Here is an 18,137-nt window from a genome sequence, read left to right as displayed (position 1 = left end):
ATCTATTTCATGATTTTACTTTTAACATATTATTTTAACAATGTGAAAGGAAGAAGACTGAATCAATGAAAAATAGCTATATATAAGATCTTCCATTTTTATGTAAGTCCAATTTCAAAATATTTAACAAAACCAGTCATTTTCTACCATGTAAAGTGAAATTAGTATTTGTATTTGAAATGAAATAATTAGAAAAATATTTATTCATTTATTCATGTTAAAATGTTTTAGGAAAACACTGTCAGGAATTTCAAGTAGATATTTCAGAGGAAAAATCTGTTATAAAATTGTGTTGCAAAGAAAGGGGAATGCTTACACACTGTTGATGGGAATGTAATTTTATTCAGCCACTATGGAAAGCAGTTCAGAGATTTCTCAAAGAACTTTGAACAGAAATACCATTCAAACCACCAAACCCATTACTGGGTATATATCCAAAGGAAAATAAATTGTTCTACTAAAAAGACACATGCAATTGTATGTTCATTGCAGCACTATTCACAGTAACAAATACATAGAATCAACCTAGATACCCATTAATGGTAGACTGGATAAAAAAATGTGGTGATATATACCACAGAATACTATGCAGCCATAAAAAAGAACAAAATCACATCCTTTGCAGTGACATGGATGTAGCTGGAGGCCACTGTCTTAAGGTAATTAACAGCAAAACACAAAATCAAATACCACATGTTCTCACTTATACATGGAAGTTAAACATTGAGTACACATGGACATAAAGATGTGAACAATAGAGACAGGGAGCTACTAGAGAGGGTTGGGAGGAAGGAGGTGGGCAAGTGCTGAAAAAACTACCATTAGGTACGATGCTCAGTACCTGGGTGACAGGATCATTCATACCTGAAATGTCGGCATCAAGCAATATGCCCATGTAACAAACCTGCTCGTGTACCCCCTGAACCTAAAATAAAACTTGAAATTTAAAAAAATCAGCCGGGCACGGTGGCTCATGCCTGTAATCCCAGCACTTTGGGAGGCCGAGGCGGGTGGATGACGAGGTCAGGAGATCGAGACTATCCTGACTAACATGGTGAATCCCTGTCTCTACTAAAAATACAAAAAATTAGCCGGGTGTGGTGGTGGGCGCCTGTAGTCCCAGCTACTCTGGAGGCTGAGGCAGGAGAATGGCGTGAACCCAGGAGGCGGAGGTTGCAGTTAGCCGAGATGGCACCACTGCACTCCAGCCTGGGCAACAGAGCGAGACTCTGTCTCAAAAAAAAAAAATCAAAATATATATGCTACAAATACATGGATTTTTAAAATCAGATATGTTTTCCACACAGGTGTTTAATTAATGTTAGTTTCTTAACAGATTTTTTTTTCTGCTTATAGTACAAAGTAAAACATTCATCAGGGTAGTAATTTGAGGTTTAAAAAGTTACCCATTTGAATCACATGTATGGTATTAGTATTTTGTATTATACAACTGACGTAAATATAGCCATGCATTTAATATTATTTGTCCTTTCACAAATAAATATGTATATCTTAATTTCAAAAACCATTTTCTTTAATATCAACTCTTGTTGCGCCCAGCTTCTAAACCCACAAAATTCTGAAGATTTTCAAATTTGTTCTTTTAATGAGGTTCTCTTACATTTCTGCTTATATCTGCTTGTTTATCTGGAGTCATCTTAATAGTAGGTGAAAAAAATATTAAAGGCAGAAATTTTCAAAGAATTTTTAAAAACCTAGAGTGGGCATTAGCCAATTGAATAGAATAAATATATGAAAATTTACATTATGTATTTAGCAAAGTTTATACTTTCAGATAATTTTTATATATTAAACTAGCCTTTAGTTAACCAAAATATCCAGATTATAATTTGTACCGAGATATTTTTGTAAACCTTATTGGTCACATGTGAAGGGTGATTCTTGTCTATAATTCATTGATTCATTTATGTCAAAATAATATATAGAAATGCTTTATTAATTTAAAAATTATGGTAATTGTTATTTTTATGCTCTCATTTCAAATAAATGATTAGGAGGCAATGAGCATCACCCTGTGAAGTCAGGATATGTCTTGTTTTGGCCTGTGTCTATGAGTTTTTCATTCTGCAGACTAATTTTTATACATTTTTTTAACGAGAAATGTAATGGAGATTAAGGGCAATAAAATGGAGATTACCTGACAAAATATTTTAGCCAAGCTCAATTTTAGTAAGCCTATGATATTCTCAGCTCTTATTTTTTGAACTATAATGAGAAGAATATGGCAGCTGTTTGTCATCCTATCATTCTTCCAATAACTTTTTTAAGCATATTAATGTGATCGTAATTTTATATTAATCATGTAACTGACTTGTCATTGTAGCATTTGTTCATCTCAGTTATGTTACCAAAATTTGGGTGTTTTATTTATTGGTATTTCTAATGCTTTTAAATGAAATTTTGTGGAACAGGACATAAAAATATTTGGCTATCCCTAACTTTTGCCATTGAATAAGATTTAAAACCAGCAATATATGGAAAGGTTTTGCTTTGAATTTTAATTTTCTTTTGAGAGGAGTTCAAGGATGTAACCATAAATTATGATTATCATGTTAGTAATAATAGCAATAACAACATTATGGTGGATCATTATTTTTTAAAAGTGCTTTCATACTCTTTATTTTTAGTTCTGTCTCTCCCTCTCTCACACACAAAGAATAGAAAAGGCATTAACTTCTATTTCATAAATAGAACACTATGATTAAAGAGGTCTAATAATTTGGGTATGATCACAAAATTACTAAAAATCAAACCTAGGATTCAAACCCAGCACTTCAGAGATCAAAATGAAATAACTTTTCAATATAATCATGATGATGCTTTGGATTATTTCTTCTGACAAGTGACAGAGTGAAATATTAATTGAAAATGGATAAAAAGTGATTCTAGTATTTTTGATTCATGTATTGGTGTGCCTATCTTGAATATTACATATTTATATTATATATATTATATTTTTAAAAAGGATTATATACTTTGTCTGGCAATTATCTTTACATAATAGTATTTGAGAGTAAAAAATGTAACAGGAATTAATAGAAAATGAATAAAAGTATAGCAAACTATTTTTTGTATAATATAGTATTCACATTGTTAGACTTTAAAGTTCTGAAATCAAACTTTGGTAAAAAAGAAAAATGTTTCCATCTATATACATATACCTAAAGCCATCACTCTGAACAAATCTTGGTAATTGAAAGAGAACTGTACTTTATGGTTTTACATGACCATTTTGTGATCATTTGAAACACAATTCAGTAATTTTTACTGTTTTAATTTTTACCATTTTTCTTTTGCTAAAATGGGCCATGATTCACTGTAATCAGTTAAATGTTCATTCTTTTACTAAATACACTGTATGATATCAATTTCTTGCATACCCATACATCATTCCATCTATAATTACTAGTTCAAAAAATGAAGAATTTGTATAACAGTATTTCAATGTTAGCAATGGGTCCTAAACAGCAGATCCTGCTTATGAACTCATTTAAATCTCATAATAACCTTAGATCGACATACCATTATTTATCAGTATCATAAATGAGGAACAGACACCAAAAGCATAACTGTTTGCCCATGCAATTATACAAATGTGGTTTATAGCACTACCATAATCCTTGATTGATTGATTGAGACAGGGTCTTACTCTGTCACCCAGGCTGGGGCATTTCTTTATTTTCAGTTTTTCCTACTGTCACTTCTTTAATCCCCTTTTGCCTAAATGGCACAAATGCCTCTCCTTTTAGATATCTGAGATCAGTGTGGAAGGTCTACTGGAAACCTGCATTCAGTTATAATGATATAAACCTATACTATTCGAGTCTCTAGAGAATGTTCTAAAATGTAATGATATTTCTAAAACATTCCTTATACTTTGTAGTTCAAGTAGTGTCCTAAGTGTTCATGATGATAGACTTTATAAGAGGCCCCTGACTTGTATATGCTTGAATAGTATCTGGGTATATGCAGAAAGAGTTATAGTGAGCAAAGTGCAGAGCTAATTTTTATACAAATTTATTTGGCTTTCGTTTATTCGCGTAAAGGCATATGTTTACTCCTGGAAAATGTAGATGTATTACCCAGGTTTACCCAGTTCTCTATTATGTCCTTATATTTTAGATTTTCATTTTGTATTTAATATAAATGTAAAAACGTGTTAATATGTTCAAGTGAGAGAAAAAGAGCATAAACACAATTGGTCTTCAGCACATCTACCACCTTATACCCAACTTAATCATTTTCAGTATATTCATTTTAATTTATGTTTTTGAACACTCACATAAACAGAAAACCACATTCGTTGTATTGGCCAAAGAAAAGATAAAGAGAGATTTAATCTACAAATGCTTAGCTTGCATCAGGCAAAGATGAAAAATGGTCCTAAGTTGCTGTGACGAAAGTTTCACAGTAATTAGCTTTGAGGAAAACAGTAAAATCTTTGCTTTATAGTCATAGTACATGAAAGTTTCTGCCTATTAAATGTAAAAGAAACTATACCACTGAAGTCAGTACCATAAAGATGTTATAAGCATATATTTGGTAGCCACAAACCATCATCTGCCAAAATGATACTGTTATTTATTTATTTTTTTTTATTTGAGACAGAGTCTCACTCTGTTGCCCAAGCTGGAGTGCAGTGGTGCAATCTCAGCTCACTGCAACCTCCACCTCCCAGGTTCAGGGGATTCTGCCTCGGCCTCCCTAGTGGCTAGGAAAACAAGCGTGCACCACCATGCCCGGCTAATTTTTTGTATTTTCACTAGAGATGGGGTTTCACCATATTGGGCAGGCTAGTCTTGAACTCCTGACCTCGTGATCCACCTGCCTTGGCCTCCAAAAGTTCTGGGATTACAGGCGTGAGCCACCGTGCCAGGCCCATTTTACGGGTTTTATATTTACTTTGTAATTTTAGGTTATGGCGTAATTGAGTATGTAAGCCTAAGAAATGTATTCCAGTGCCTTAGAATATGACCTAATGCCCAAAGTTTTGTACATTTTAAGTAACATAATGGAAATTCCGGTAATATTAGGATCCTCAAGCTTTTTTCCCTTTAAAGAGTAATTAATCATATGTAAGAAATGCTGACATAATCCAAACTAACAAATTAATGCTACTAATAATATTTATTACAAATTACTATAAATATTTTACTTTGTTACATAAGAGGTGCACATAATTCAAAAATCAAGGAAATTTTTCCTAAATAATCTAACATGTAAATTAGCAGAATCACATATGTAAACCTAAGAAATATATGCCAAAATTTTTGTACATTTTAAGTAACATAATAGAAATTCTGGTAATATTAGGATCCTCAAGTTTTTTTTCCCTTTAAAGAGTCGTTAATCATATGTAAGCAAAGCTGATATAATCCAAACTAACAAATTAATGCTACTCATAATAATGATAATATTTATTACAAAGTACTACAATGTATATATTTTGTTTTGTTACTTAAGAGGTGCACACATAATTCAAAAATCAAGGAAAATTTTGCCAAATAATCTAGAATGTAAATTACCAGAATCACATAATTTTGCCATCTTAAAATATTGAAGCTCAAACTCTGAAGATTAGCGACTTGTTCACAGTGACAAAAATTGTCATAAAGAGCTGGAATTACAATCTACATCGCCTAATTCATGCTTCAATTTCCTACTGTAGCTGTCAGCTTGTACCTCTTGGCATTATGAACTATATAAAGGAGAAATATGATATGTGAAATAACTATAGAATAAAAATTGCCAAACCTTCATACCAACTACTTTTGTTATAGCTTTTTTCCTTATTGTGTCTTATTATGCAGTTTATCCACATATTTTCATTGCACATGTATACATCCAACTCTTCATAGTGTCATACATATTCCATTTATTTCAATTTACTTCCAGTAGATTAAATGTGGCTCAGTCACAGTACTATTAAGGATGACAACCTCTCTGCATATTTAAGAGAAACTTGAACAAAGTAAATCAGTTATACTATTTTCCATGTTGAAGAATGAAATCTTGACATCCTCTGTAATAGCACAACTACAAAATTCTCCACCAATATTTTAAGGCAGAACATCTAGCTTAGGCTCATATACTGAATATTTTCTTGCAATGCTAGCCAATGCATCTTGGTTTCTGTGACAATTTAATGCTGCAAAGATAAAACTTTAATGAACCTTAAAATATTCTTCACCCACCCCTAATATGGCTTTAGCCATACTGAACTTCTTTAGTTATTTTAACACATCATGCTCCAAATTCCTCTGTGACTTTATTCTATATTCTTACTTGCAGGCATTTTTACCCAATCTACTCCCAATTTATTAGTAAATTCCTGCAGAAATTTTAAGAGATCAAATGTCACTAGCTATGTAGTATCTTTAAATCCTGGAAATTCAATTAATGAGATTGTTTCTCTTCGGCATCACCATATCTCACAAAGGCATCTCCGTATTATACAAACACTTTGTACATATTTATGCCTGCTAACTGACAATGTAAATAGTATAGTTTGTGTTTCTTTTTAATATCTATCTGTTACATTGGATTATAAATACTTTGCATTCTGTGTGTCTTATTCATCTTGGCATTTCCAGTATCAACTGTAGTGATTGGTAAGAAAGGAGATGTTAAATAAAATCACAAATCAATTAATCTGATTCAAATTGGAAATGTGTTTTAATGCTGTAGAAATGATGGTGATCTTCAATTAGAGCTCCAAAGGCTACATCACTTCACAATATATAGAAACTAATGATATCTACATAGCCCTCACTGGTAGAGAAGAAGTTCCTCCTCAGGGATAGCAAGCAAAGAAATCTGAGACTTTGATTGCCTGTGGCCCAGGTCCCTGGTAATGTAGGAGTTCCTTGATAGAAAGAGCAAGCCAGAAAGACCAGGAAATAATAACACCACTTCCATCCACTGCTTACTCTTAGAGTCGGAGTACCACTTTGAGAAAAAATGGTTCCCTCCACCCAGCTCTGATGCTGTGGCAGGAGGTTCTGCCCACAGGAGAGGCTGGCCATATGACAAAGAGTTCTGCAGATTTGTCTGAGATGACTGGGTTTACTTGGTACAAAAAGCGTAGAATTCCATGCCTAAGGACACTATTAAAAATAATGAAGATCTTGGTGGGCAGTGACTAAGAAGAGGCTAGTAGACCCATAATATACACAGAACAACAGAGCAGCCAGAAATGTGATAGAATCAGGAAGAGAGACAGCCCAGAATGTCCCTATGGAGATCACAGTCAACTCAGGGCTTCTGGAAGGCTGTGTGCATGTGCTGGGTTTGCCCTCACTCAGGAGCAATCTGAGCAGGACAAGGCATGAAAATGAAAACATTCTCCAAGCTACATGCAGACCCATCAACACAGGGCAGAAACCTCATAGACACAAGGAGCTTAAACACAACTTCTAGCAAAACAGTGACTGAACAGTTAATTATTCTGACATGGAGGTAACTACTAGAGAAGCTAAACGTAAAGATAAAATAACACTTATCCTCAGCTTTCTGGAAGACTGTACATGCCCAACAAGGCTGCACACTCTAAAGTACAATAAGAGAAGGAACCTCCAAGCTGGCAGTCTGTTGAATGTGAGACTGACATAAACTCCCTAAATAATGATTGCAGTCTCCAAGCCACACACACATATCCAACACTAAAAGGGTAAAACTCCAACTGGCTAAGGAGAGCTTATGCAAAGTGCTTCAACAATAAATAGCTATATTCTTCCTGGGACAACCTCTAGATATTAGACTCAAAGATTAAAAATAAGGGGAAAATATGATCAGGGAAAACACTGCAAGGAAAATATCCTTCACAGAGTTAATTCAGGCAAATCACTATGCAAACAAATGACCAAGCAAACAGCAGCAATAATAACCACTGCCAGATGGAGGGGTGGGTAATGTATTCATAGGTGCTACAACATATTACCGAAAATATCCCACTTGCAACAGAAATATATGACACATGCAAAGAAACAAGAAAATATGACCCATACACAGTGAAAAAGCAAACAAGAAAAACTGTCTTTGATGGGGCCTACATGGTAGATTTAGCCAAAAAAGACTTCAAAGCAGCTCTTAAAAACATGCTCAAAGAATTAAAGGACACTAAGATTAAATAAAGGATGGCATGATGACAATTTCATATCAAATGGAAAATATCAATAAGATACAGATATAAGAAATACAAAGGAAATTCTTTAATGAACTGAAATGAAAAATTCACAGGAGCAGACTAATAGTACTGACACATGTGACAATATTGATGGATCTTGAAAACATGCTAAGTGAAAAAACAAGTCACAGTATCTATAATATTCCACTTATATGAAAAGTCTAGAATAGGCAGTTTATAAGTTGATTAGTGATTGCCTAGAACCTTGAGGGTTATTATGGGTCAAATTATCACTCCCACCCAAATTCATATGTTGAAGTTCTAACTTCCAGTACCTTAGAATATCACCTAATTTGGAAATAGTATAATGTATTCTATATGGGAATGAAAACAGGCATTAGGTAAAAACAGAAGCTAAATAAGGTATGGACTTCAGTTAATAAATCACTATTTTCATTAATTGTGACAAATGCCAGATCTTAAGCTGTTAATAAGAGGAGAAACTGGGTGAGGGGTATATGGGAACTCGGTGCAATCTTTGTAACTTTTCAGCAAATCTAAAACTACTCAAACGTTTAAGCATGAGACTGAGGCATAAAAAAGATTTTATCCTTAATATTATAGAGCATGTTAAGAAATTTGGACTTTAAGAATTTTGGAAAATAATTGAAAGATTAATTATAAGAAAGTAGTCACTTTTGAGGAGTCCATTAATACAGTAGATCACAGTGGTTTTAGGCAATATTTGTTCTCTGAAAGTACCACATGCGTGATTTGATGGGAAATCAAATATTACTTTTTTCTTCTCTGTAGTCATGTAGTGAGGATTTATATTTTAATTTTGGACATTATATCTGCACCCACAGTTCTGGTAGCTCCACCATGCAATGGTGCACAAATACAGAGACATAAACATAGACATATGCAACTTGGACTGATTAGGAATACGTCTCTTGGAACTTCAGAAAAGAGAAGGCTGAAGAAACTGTATATAATATAATGTATCATATCTTCTACAGACCTGCTTTTTTACTTACATAGTGTATTTTATAGATAAATATAGAACATTTTAAAAAGAAATATAAACACTTAGATATGGTCTTGCACACAATAGTGGCATTGCCTACATTGGCATATAGATTGGATTCACTAATTGCTATGTGAGTTTTCCAGCTTAATCTCAGGAGAAGCCTTTATATCTTTTTCAACCACAAGACTTGGGAACTATTCATACCACTACTTGCTTTCTCCTGATTTAGAGTGCCTTTTGCTTTTAAATCATATGACTGCATAGTTGCATATTTCTCGGTAACTAAGGATTTAAGGAATTATAAATATATCCCATGACTGGAGTCTTTCAAAGGAGATGATGTATTTTCACTAAGAGGATATCTATCAATGTTTCATTATTAAATTTAATTATTAAGCAACACTCCAGAAGAAAAACTTGCCTGTACATATAACTTTCTCAAACCTTGATAGCACGTTTATCCTTTGCTGTTCATCCATTTGTGTATTTATGGTCAAGGTGAAAAAAACTGAAATCTGTGATACAGACTTTATTGGCTTTGAGCCATCATGATGATTTTCTCTGCCAACACAATGTATTATTTCATAATTAGGTAAAGAGTCTCTCCCCAATCCTCTCTTTTAATAAAACACCACAGAGAGGGAATTTGAGCGACATAGAACAATTTTAGAATTTAACTGTTTTAATGAATGGATTTCATTCAAATAAATACATGCATATATTCATACACAATTGTAAGTGTGATTTTTATATATTTTATTTTTTCTGATCTAAGAGACAGAGAAATAAGCCAAAAATAATCATATGCAGGATATTATTGCTTAAAAAGCAACAGAAATTCAGATATATATGTCTGAAAAGAAATATATATATATATATATACTTTTAATTTTGGGGTACAAGTGCAGGTTTGTTACATAGGTAAACTAGTATCATGGAGGTTTGTTGTACAGATTATTTTATCACCCAGTTATTAAGCCTAGTATGAAATATATATTCACTTTTTGTTTTTCTTAAATATTGCCAGTAAAAGTAAAACATCACTTCACCTGTACAATTAAGAGCATGCCATGTAACACAATGAAATATTTTTTTCCCAAAACAATGATAGCTTTGACATGCATATTACTACTGCAAATTTTAAAATTTCTACTCATATAAAAGAGGGATATTCCAGACAAATTTCAGGTCTTACTCTCTGAAAAAAGATATGACTCAAAGAAAAATAATTGTCAACGTTGTAATTCAGGAGTATGTGAAAAATGAGGGGAGGCCCTCCACATGTGAGATAGGCCCATTGTTCAAATACAGACTCTCTAGGAAAAAAAAGACATGAAAATAAATTTTGCATTGTTGATAATTGCATTTAATCAAGACAGTAAATTTTTCTCTCTGAAAACATTTTTAAGGGAGGAGGATTAGCAACTCATATTAAAGTTAAAAAGAGGTATTAAAATGTATGGCATTCTATAAAAATAATCTTCTGGGGGGAAAACTAATTGTATACATGAATAATTGTATTATACATGGGTAATTGTATTAACACATTGACCTCATTAGATGGTTGCTAAACCTGGACCAATCATTCTGGATGCTCTGCTATTCACCAATTATTTTTATTTTTTTCTTTACTGGATTTTAAAATCTGTCCAGTTACGGAACAAAACACAGTGTAATCTAGGAGAAAATCACATGAAAGTAAAAAATGGCAAGAAATGTGACTCCTTCTGTTAAGGATTTGATCACTTAATTTATCTTTAGATTACTTCTATTGTGTTATTAGAAGAACAGTTGTTTAAACTGCAAGCTGTCTGTGATGGGTTCTACCCTTTATTACTCAAGTGGTTATTGTATAAATATTCACTTTTCATAGTTCATTGACCCCTATACTTTCTAACAGTCTGTCAGCCTTTGTTTTCTTTTCATTTCCCCTTATTAGTTAAATGGTTGATTATTTTAGGAACATTCCCCTAAGACCCATGGATTATTTATGTATGTGTCATAGATCTCTGGCAAGACCCATGTGCACTTTATTCTGCTTCTTCAACTGGGCAATTACACAAAACTGTATTACCTCAAAATAAAGGAGAATTGTCTTGCAGTAAATTCAAGATCTCATATCTAAAATGGACACAGCAAACTGTCCAGATGTCACACTTGAGACTTCTCAGTTTCACTCATTGTCACTTTCTTCAACATTATGTTTTTTCACTTTTCTTCACCCTCCTCTGATTTCTGCAACTTGCCACCCAGCTCCGGTCTTAGAAAGAGTATAAACTCACTATCCATGAACTTCTCTCTCTTCTTTCAATCTAAATCCACACCCATCTGCACTCTTGTCTTCTCTTACATTAGAGAACCTTCTTTCTGTCTAAGTTCCCGAAAGGGCTCCGGATTCTGCCACTTTTTTTTTTTTCTGTAACTTCGTTTATTAATAGTACATGTTATTTTCTATACAATTGACTTTTCTCCACCAATTTGGTCCTAAGAGCTTTAGGACCAAAAGCTCTTTTTTGTTCCATGCTCAGTTCTCTACTGTTATATAACACAAACAAAAACAACATCCTTGCTATGCTGTCTCCCTATAAATCTCTTGCTCAACAAAAAAGTTGTTTTCTAAAAATTACTGTCTAAAACCTGTTTCCTTTTTTTCTTTTTCTTTTTGTTTATCTAGCCACAACACTAGTTGTTCAAATGGTCCATATCTTGCTAAATACACTGGACATTTTCTAATCTTAATCTTTTAAAACATTTCAGCATTATCCAATGAAGCATTCTTTTCTTTTTAAAAGTCAATTCTGTTTATTTGGCTTCAGTGAAATTGTGTTGTCTTGGTTTTTCTTCTACCAGTTTCTTTGCTCAATTTTGTCTACTCTCAAGAATCTTCTTTCCTTATGGTTACTTTTAGGTCCATAATCCATTTTGTCTTAATTTTTGTATATCTTGCAAGGTATGGATTAAGACTGGCTCTTTCTTTTTTTGAAACAACAATCTGATTCTCCCAGCATCATTTGATAAAATGCTCTTTCCCACTGAATCGCCTTTACACTGTTGTCAAAATTAATTGACCACGTAACTAGATTATTTGTAGATTCTGTATTCTGTGTCATTAACAAGTGTGTCTTTCTCTCTTACCAATACCACCACTCTTGTGATTACTACAGCATTATAACAAGTCTCGAAGTCAGAGAGTGTTAGAACTCCAACTGTATTACTATTTTTTTCGTAGCATTTTCACATAATTTGTAAAACGATCTTGTCTACTTCTATAAAATACCTGCTAGGATTTTCACTGGGACTATACTTAATCTGTAGATCAATTTGTGGAGGATTAATATCTGGAAGTATTGATTCAAATGGCAGGGTTTTCACCATGATTAAAAGCTGTTAGGATCAAACTGTTAGAGAAAAGCCAACAGTGTAAAAGAGGAAAAGTACTATTAATGATCCATGACCACAATATATCTATTTATTTAGATATTCTTTAATTTCTGTCAACAGTCTTTTGAAGTTTTAAATGTGTAGTTCTTGCATATTTTTGTCAGATTTACTATATATTCAATGTTACTGAAATATTATAACCATTTGAAACACATGTAATAGTTTTAGTATTTTTAGTAGATTTAATAGGATATTCCACATAGACAATTATGTCATTAGTCAATACTTTTATTTTTTCCTTTTCAATCTTAGTGCTTTTTCTGTATTTTCCTTGTCTTATTTCACCATTTAAAAACCTCCAGTATGATGTTGCATGGACATGGAGAAAGTGGATATCCTTGTTTCCACATAGACTGCGCTAGCTATAGACTTTTCATGGACGCATCGATTTTTGAAAATTGTGTTAAAATATATGTAACATCAAACTTAACATTTTAACCCATTTTAAAACATATAATTCGGTAGTATTAAATATATTCACATTGTTATGTGACCATCATCCTTATTCCTTACTAGAACTTTTTAATCATCCCAAACTGGAACTCCCTACCCACTAAACAATAATCGCCTATTTCCCCCTTCCCACAGCCTCTGGTAACCACTCTTCTACTTTCTGTCTCTATGAATTTCAATTTATACATTATATAAGTAGAATCAAACAATATCTGTCTTTTTTGTCTGGCTTATTTCAATTAGCATAATGTTGTCTAAGTTCATTTATGCTGTATCATGTATCAGAATTTCATTTTTAAGATTGAATAATATTCCATTTTATGGCTATACCACATTTTGGTTATTCATTCATCAATGTATGGATATTTGAGACATTTCAGCTTTTGTCTATTATTGATAATGATCCTGTAAACATTAGTGTTAAGATACCTGTTTGAGTTCCTGCTTTCAATTCGTTTATTTATACCTAGAAGTAGAATTGCTTGATCATATATCAATATGATCATACATCAATTTTATGTCTTAATATTCTGAGGAACTGCCATATCATTTTCTACAGTGGCTTTATCATTTTATACTTCCACAAGCAGTGCAGAGAATTCTAATTATTTCATGTTCTTATATGTGTATTTTTAAATAATAGCCCTCCTAATAGATATAAAGTGGTGTCTTCTGTTTTAGCACCTCACAAAGAAAACTCATACCCAATTAACTGTTACTTCTCAGCCCCTTGTAATCATTAAACTTCTTTCCATCGCTGAATTTGCATACTCTGGACATGTCATATATTGTGGAATAATTCAGAAAATATGTCATATTCACATTCAAAATTCTTTCATGTTGCAACATGTATCAGTACTTCTTGTTTGTTGTTGTTGTTGTTGTTGTTGTTTTTCCCCTCAGCCTCCCGAGTAGCTGGGATTACAGACATGCACCACCACGCCCAGCTAATTTTGTATATTTAGTAGAGATGGGATTCTCTATTTTGATCAGGCTGGTCTCTCACTCCCGACCTCAGGTGATCCACACGCCTCGGCCTCCCAAAGTGCTGGGATTACAGGTGTGAGCCACTGCACTAGGCCACTTCTTTTGCTTTTATAGCTGAATAATATTCCACTGTTTGTTATACCACATTTTGTCTATTTATCATCCGATGGATACTTGGATGACTGCGTTTCTACCTTTTGACTACTGTGAAGAGCACTACTAAATTTGTATAAAAGTATTGATTTAAACAACTACTATTAACTCTTTTGAGTTTATACCAAGGAATAAAATTCTTGGGTCATACAGTAATTCTATTTTTAACTTATTTAGGAACTAACATTCTTTTCCACAGCGGTCTCGCTATTTCATACTTCTATAAACAGTATATGAAGGTCATAATGTTTCCACAGCCTCAATGACACTTGTTTTTTCTCAGGTTTTTATGGTTGTTGTTGTTCTACTCAGGATGAAGTGGATCTCACTGTGGCTTTGATTTGGATTTCCGTATTGACAATTGATATTGGGTATATCTTTATGCATTTGTTTACTATTTTCTTTAGAGAAATGTCTGTTCAAGTCCCTTGTCCATTTTTAAATTGGTTGCTTGTCTTTTTGTTGAGTTAATGAGTCCATTATGAACACAGGATGTATTTTCATTTATTTAGTTTTTAAATTTTTTTTCAGTAATATTCTGCAGTTTAGAGTGTAAGAGCCTTACACCTTCTTGGTTAGTTTATTCATTGATTAAGTTTATTTCTAAATATTTAAATGTTTTATATGTTCTTGCAATGGAATTGAGATTTTAATTTTTAAAAATTTGTTTATGGCTGGTATATAGGTACACAATTGATTTTAGTGTGTTGATATGTATTCTACAACCATGTTGAATTTGCATGTTAATGCTAATAGATTTTTTACTATTCTTAAGAATTTCATATATATATAACATCATGAAGTCTTTAAATATAAATAGATTTAATTTTTATTTCTAATAGAGATATCTTTTATTTTTCTTGCATAATTTTCTGTCTTAAACTTCCAGTGTAGTGGTAAGAACAGATTTCTTTGTCTAGTTCCTGATATTAAAGGTAAACCTTCCCATCTTTTGCTATTGAATATAATATAGTTGTGGGTTTTCACAAATGCTCTTTATCATGTTAAAGAAGTTCCCTTGTATTCATAGTTTCTTGAGTGTTTTTATTACAAAAGTGCCTTGGATTTTTCCAAATGTTATTTTTTTCTTCATCAATTGAGTTGATCATGTAGTTTTTTGGTCTCATTCAATTAAAGTTACGTGGATTGGTTTTCTTTTCCTTTTTTTTTTTTTTCTTTTTTGATGGAGTTTTTTGCTCTTGTTACCCAGGCTGGAGTGCAATGGCACAATCTTGATGCACTGCAACCTCCGCCTCCCAGGTTCAAGCAATTCTCCTGACTCAGCCTCTCCAGTAGCTGGGATTACAGATGCCCACCACCATGCCCGGCTAATTTTTGAATTTTTAGCAGAGACGGGGTTTCACCATGTTGGCCAGGCTGGTGTCTAACTTCTGACCTCATGATCTGCCCGCCTCGACCTCCCAAAGTGCTGGGATTACAGGCGTGAGCCACCGTGCCCGGCCTATGTGGATTGGTTTTCTATGTTGAAACTCCTTGCATTTCTGGGATACATCCATCCCCCTTGGTGAGGGTATACAATGTTTTTACCATTTTTAATATGCTGCTTTATATTTGCTATACTATATAATTATAATTATATACTATATTATAGATTCAAATATTTTCAATACATTATAATTAGTTTTTAGTTGTCTTGTAAAAGTTTTTAGACTTAGTTTTGTTGATTACTATATTTCAATTCTCTATATTTTTCTATATATTATACATTTATTGAAAATTTTTGCAACTATATCCATAAGATATATTGGTGTATAATTTTCGTTCCTTTTGTTTGACTTTGGTATTAAGGGTAACACTTTCCTCATAGAATGAGCTAGAAAGTATTCTTTCATCTTCTATTTGAGAAAGATTGATATTATCTGAAAATTTCTGATATTATCTGAAAAACTTTCTTTAAATGTTCATAGAATTTGCCAGTGTGGCCAACTCGTCTTTGTGTTTTCTTTTTGGGGATGTTTTGACTACGAATTCAATCACTTTACCTATGGTAAGTCCAGACAGATTTTGCATTTCTTCCTGACTCGTTTTTGGTAGTTTGTATTTTTTCAAGAATTTGTCCAGTTTGTTTTGGTTATATAAATTATTGGCATAGAACTAAGTATTCCTTAGTATTCTTATAAATCCTTTTATCCTTTTATTTCTGTTAAAATAGCAGTAATGTTCCCATCTGCAATTCATTTCTAATTTTAGTGATTTGAGTATTCTCTCCTGCTGTTTTTTTTAGTCAGTCTAGCTAAAGGTTTGTCAATTCAAAGAACCAACTTTTAGTTTTGTTGATTCTCTCTATTGTATTTCATTTCTTGATTTCATTTATCTCCATTCCAATCTTTATTATTTTCTTCCTTTCAATTTCATGTTTAGTTTGCTATTTTTCTGATTCCTTAAGATGTAACATTAGGTTGTTGATTTGAGAAATTTCTTCTTTTGTAATGTAGGTACTTATTGATAGAAATTTGTCTCCAAGTACTCCTTTACTGCAGTCTGTAAGTTTTGGCATACTGTATATCTTTTTCATTTGTCTCAACATATTTTTTTATTTAGAATTTACTTTGTGATTGCTGCTTTGACTGATTGGTTAAGAGTGTGTCATTTAATTTTCACATATTTATGAACTCTACTTTTTTGTTCCTTTTATCTATACTTATTTCATTGTGATCCCTAAAGATAGTTTATATGACTTCAATTTTTTTTAATATTTTGAGACTGCTGTGGCCTAATACATAGAGGATGTTCCATGTGAACTTAATAAGAATTTGTATTTTGTTGTTGGTATTTTGCTGTTGTTGGATGGACTATCCTGTGCATGTCTGTTAGGTCTGGTTTGTAGTGTTACTCAAGTCATCTTGTCAAACAACTTCATTGTGCACTGGTTACCAACTTGTCTGAGTCTAGTGAGACAGGACACTCATGTGTACAAGTTACCTTAAGTGAATATATTACTTACAGATATGCAGCAAGGGAGATCAGAGCCTAGTATCCGTTGTGAGCTGGTACTCCAAGACAGGAAAGCTGCCTAGGATGGGTACAGTCTTATATGTGGTGGTCCAACTGGTACCACAGTGGAGGGACCCTGAAAAGCAGCCTGCCAATTTCCTTCCCCAGTCTCTTCTTTCCGAGGCTTTTTCATCTGTCTGCTACTTGCCCTGGATGGTATCCATTGTCCTAGACTACTGTGGTCGTGTAGTTTGCTATAAATGCTTTTGCCAAATGTGATATAAGGTGCTGTTCTTAGACTGAGAATACTTCTAGGCAGTTGAAATAAAGGCAAACTTCAGATCCAATCCCTCAGCAACCCACCAAACATATCAACACACATCATATGTCTTTGAAAACAGTCATTTTTGCCTCCTCTGGCACAAGCTAGCCACACTAGGAATATAGACCACTTATCTCCACAAATAGCACTAAGTTAGAGACTGGAAGATGATAGAAGGCAAGTTAAAATGTCATATGTTCTCTTGTTAATATTTGGCAGTTTCTGTTGTTGTTGTTCTTGTTCTTGTTGTTGTTATTGGAGATGGAGTCTCATTCTGTTGCCCAGGCTGGAGTGCAATGGCGTGATCTCGGCTCACTGCAAACTCCGCCACCTGGGTTCAAGTGATTCTCCTGCTTAAGCCTCCTGAGTAGTTGGGATTACAGACGCCTACCACCACGCCCGGCTAATTTTTTGTGTTTAGTAGACATCGGATTTTGCCATGTTGGTCAGGCTGGTCGGCAGTTTCTTTCATCATTATACATTCCCCTATTTATTGTGAGTTTTTGATTAGAGTTCCAGAGCTTTGAAAACAGTTGATTCTGACAGGCTTTCTTAAATTTATCATTGCTTTTGTAGAGGGAGTGAATTTTGGAATTCTTACCATCATTGTTGATGTCGTTCTTAGGTCTATACTCTTAATCACTTCCGTT

This window comes from Gorilla gorilla, chromosome 5 (assembly GCF_029281585.2).
Source record: "Gorilla gorilla gorilla isolate KB3781 chromosome 5, NHGRI_mGorGor1-v2.1_pri, whole genome shotgun sequence".
NCBI classification, from domain to species: domain Eukaryota; kingdom Metazoa; phylum Chordata; class Mammalia; order Primates; family Hominidae; genus Gorilla; species Gorilla gorilla.
The sequence above is the reverse complement of the archived record's forward strand: the minus strand, read 5'-3'. Positions refer to the sequence as shown.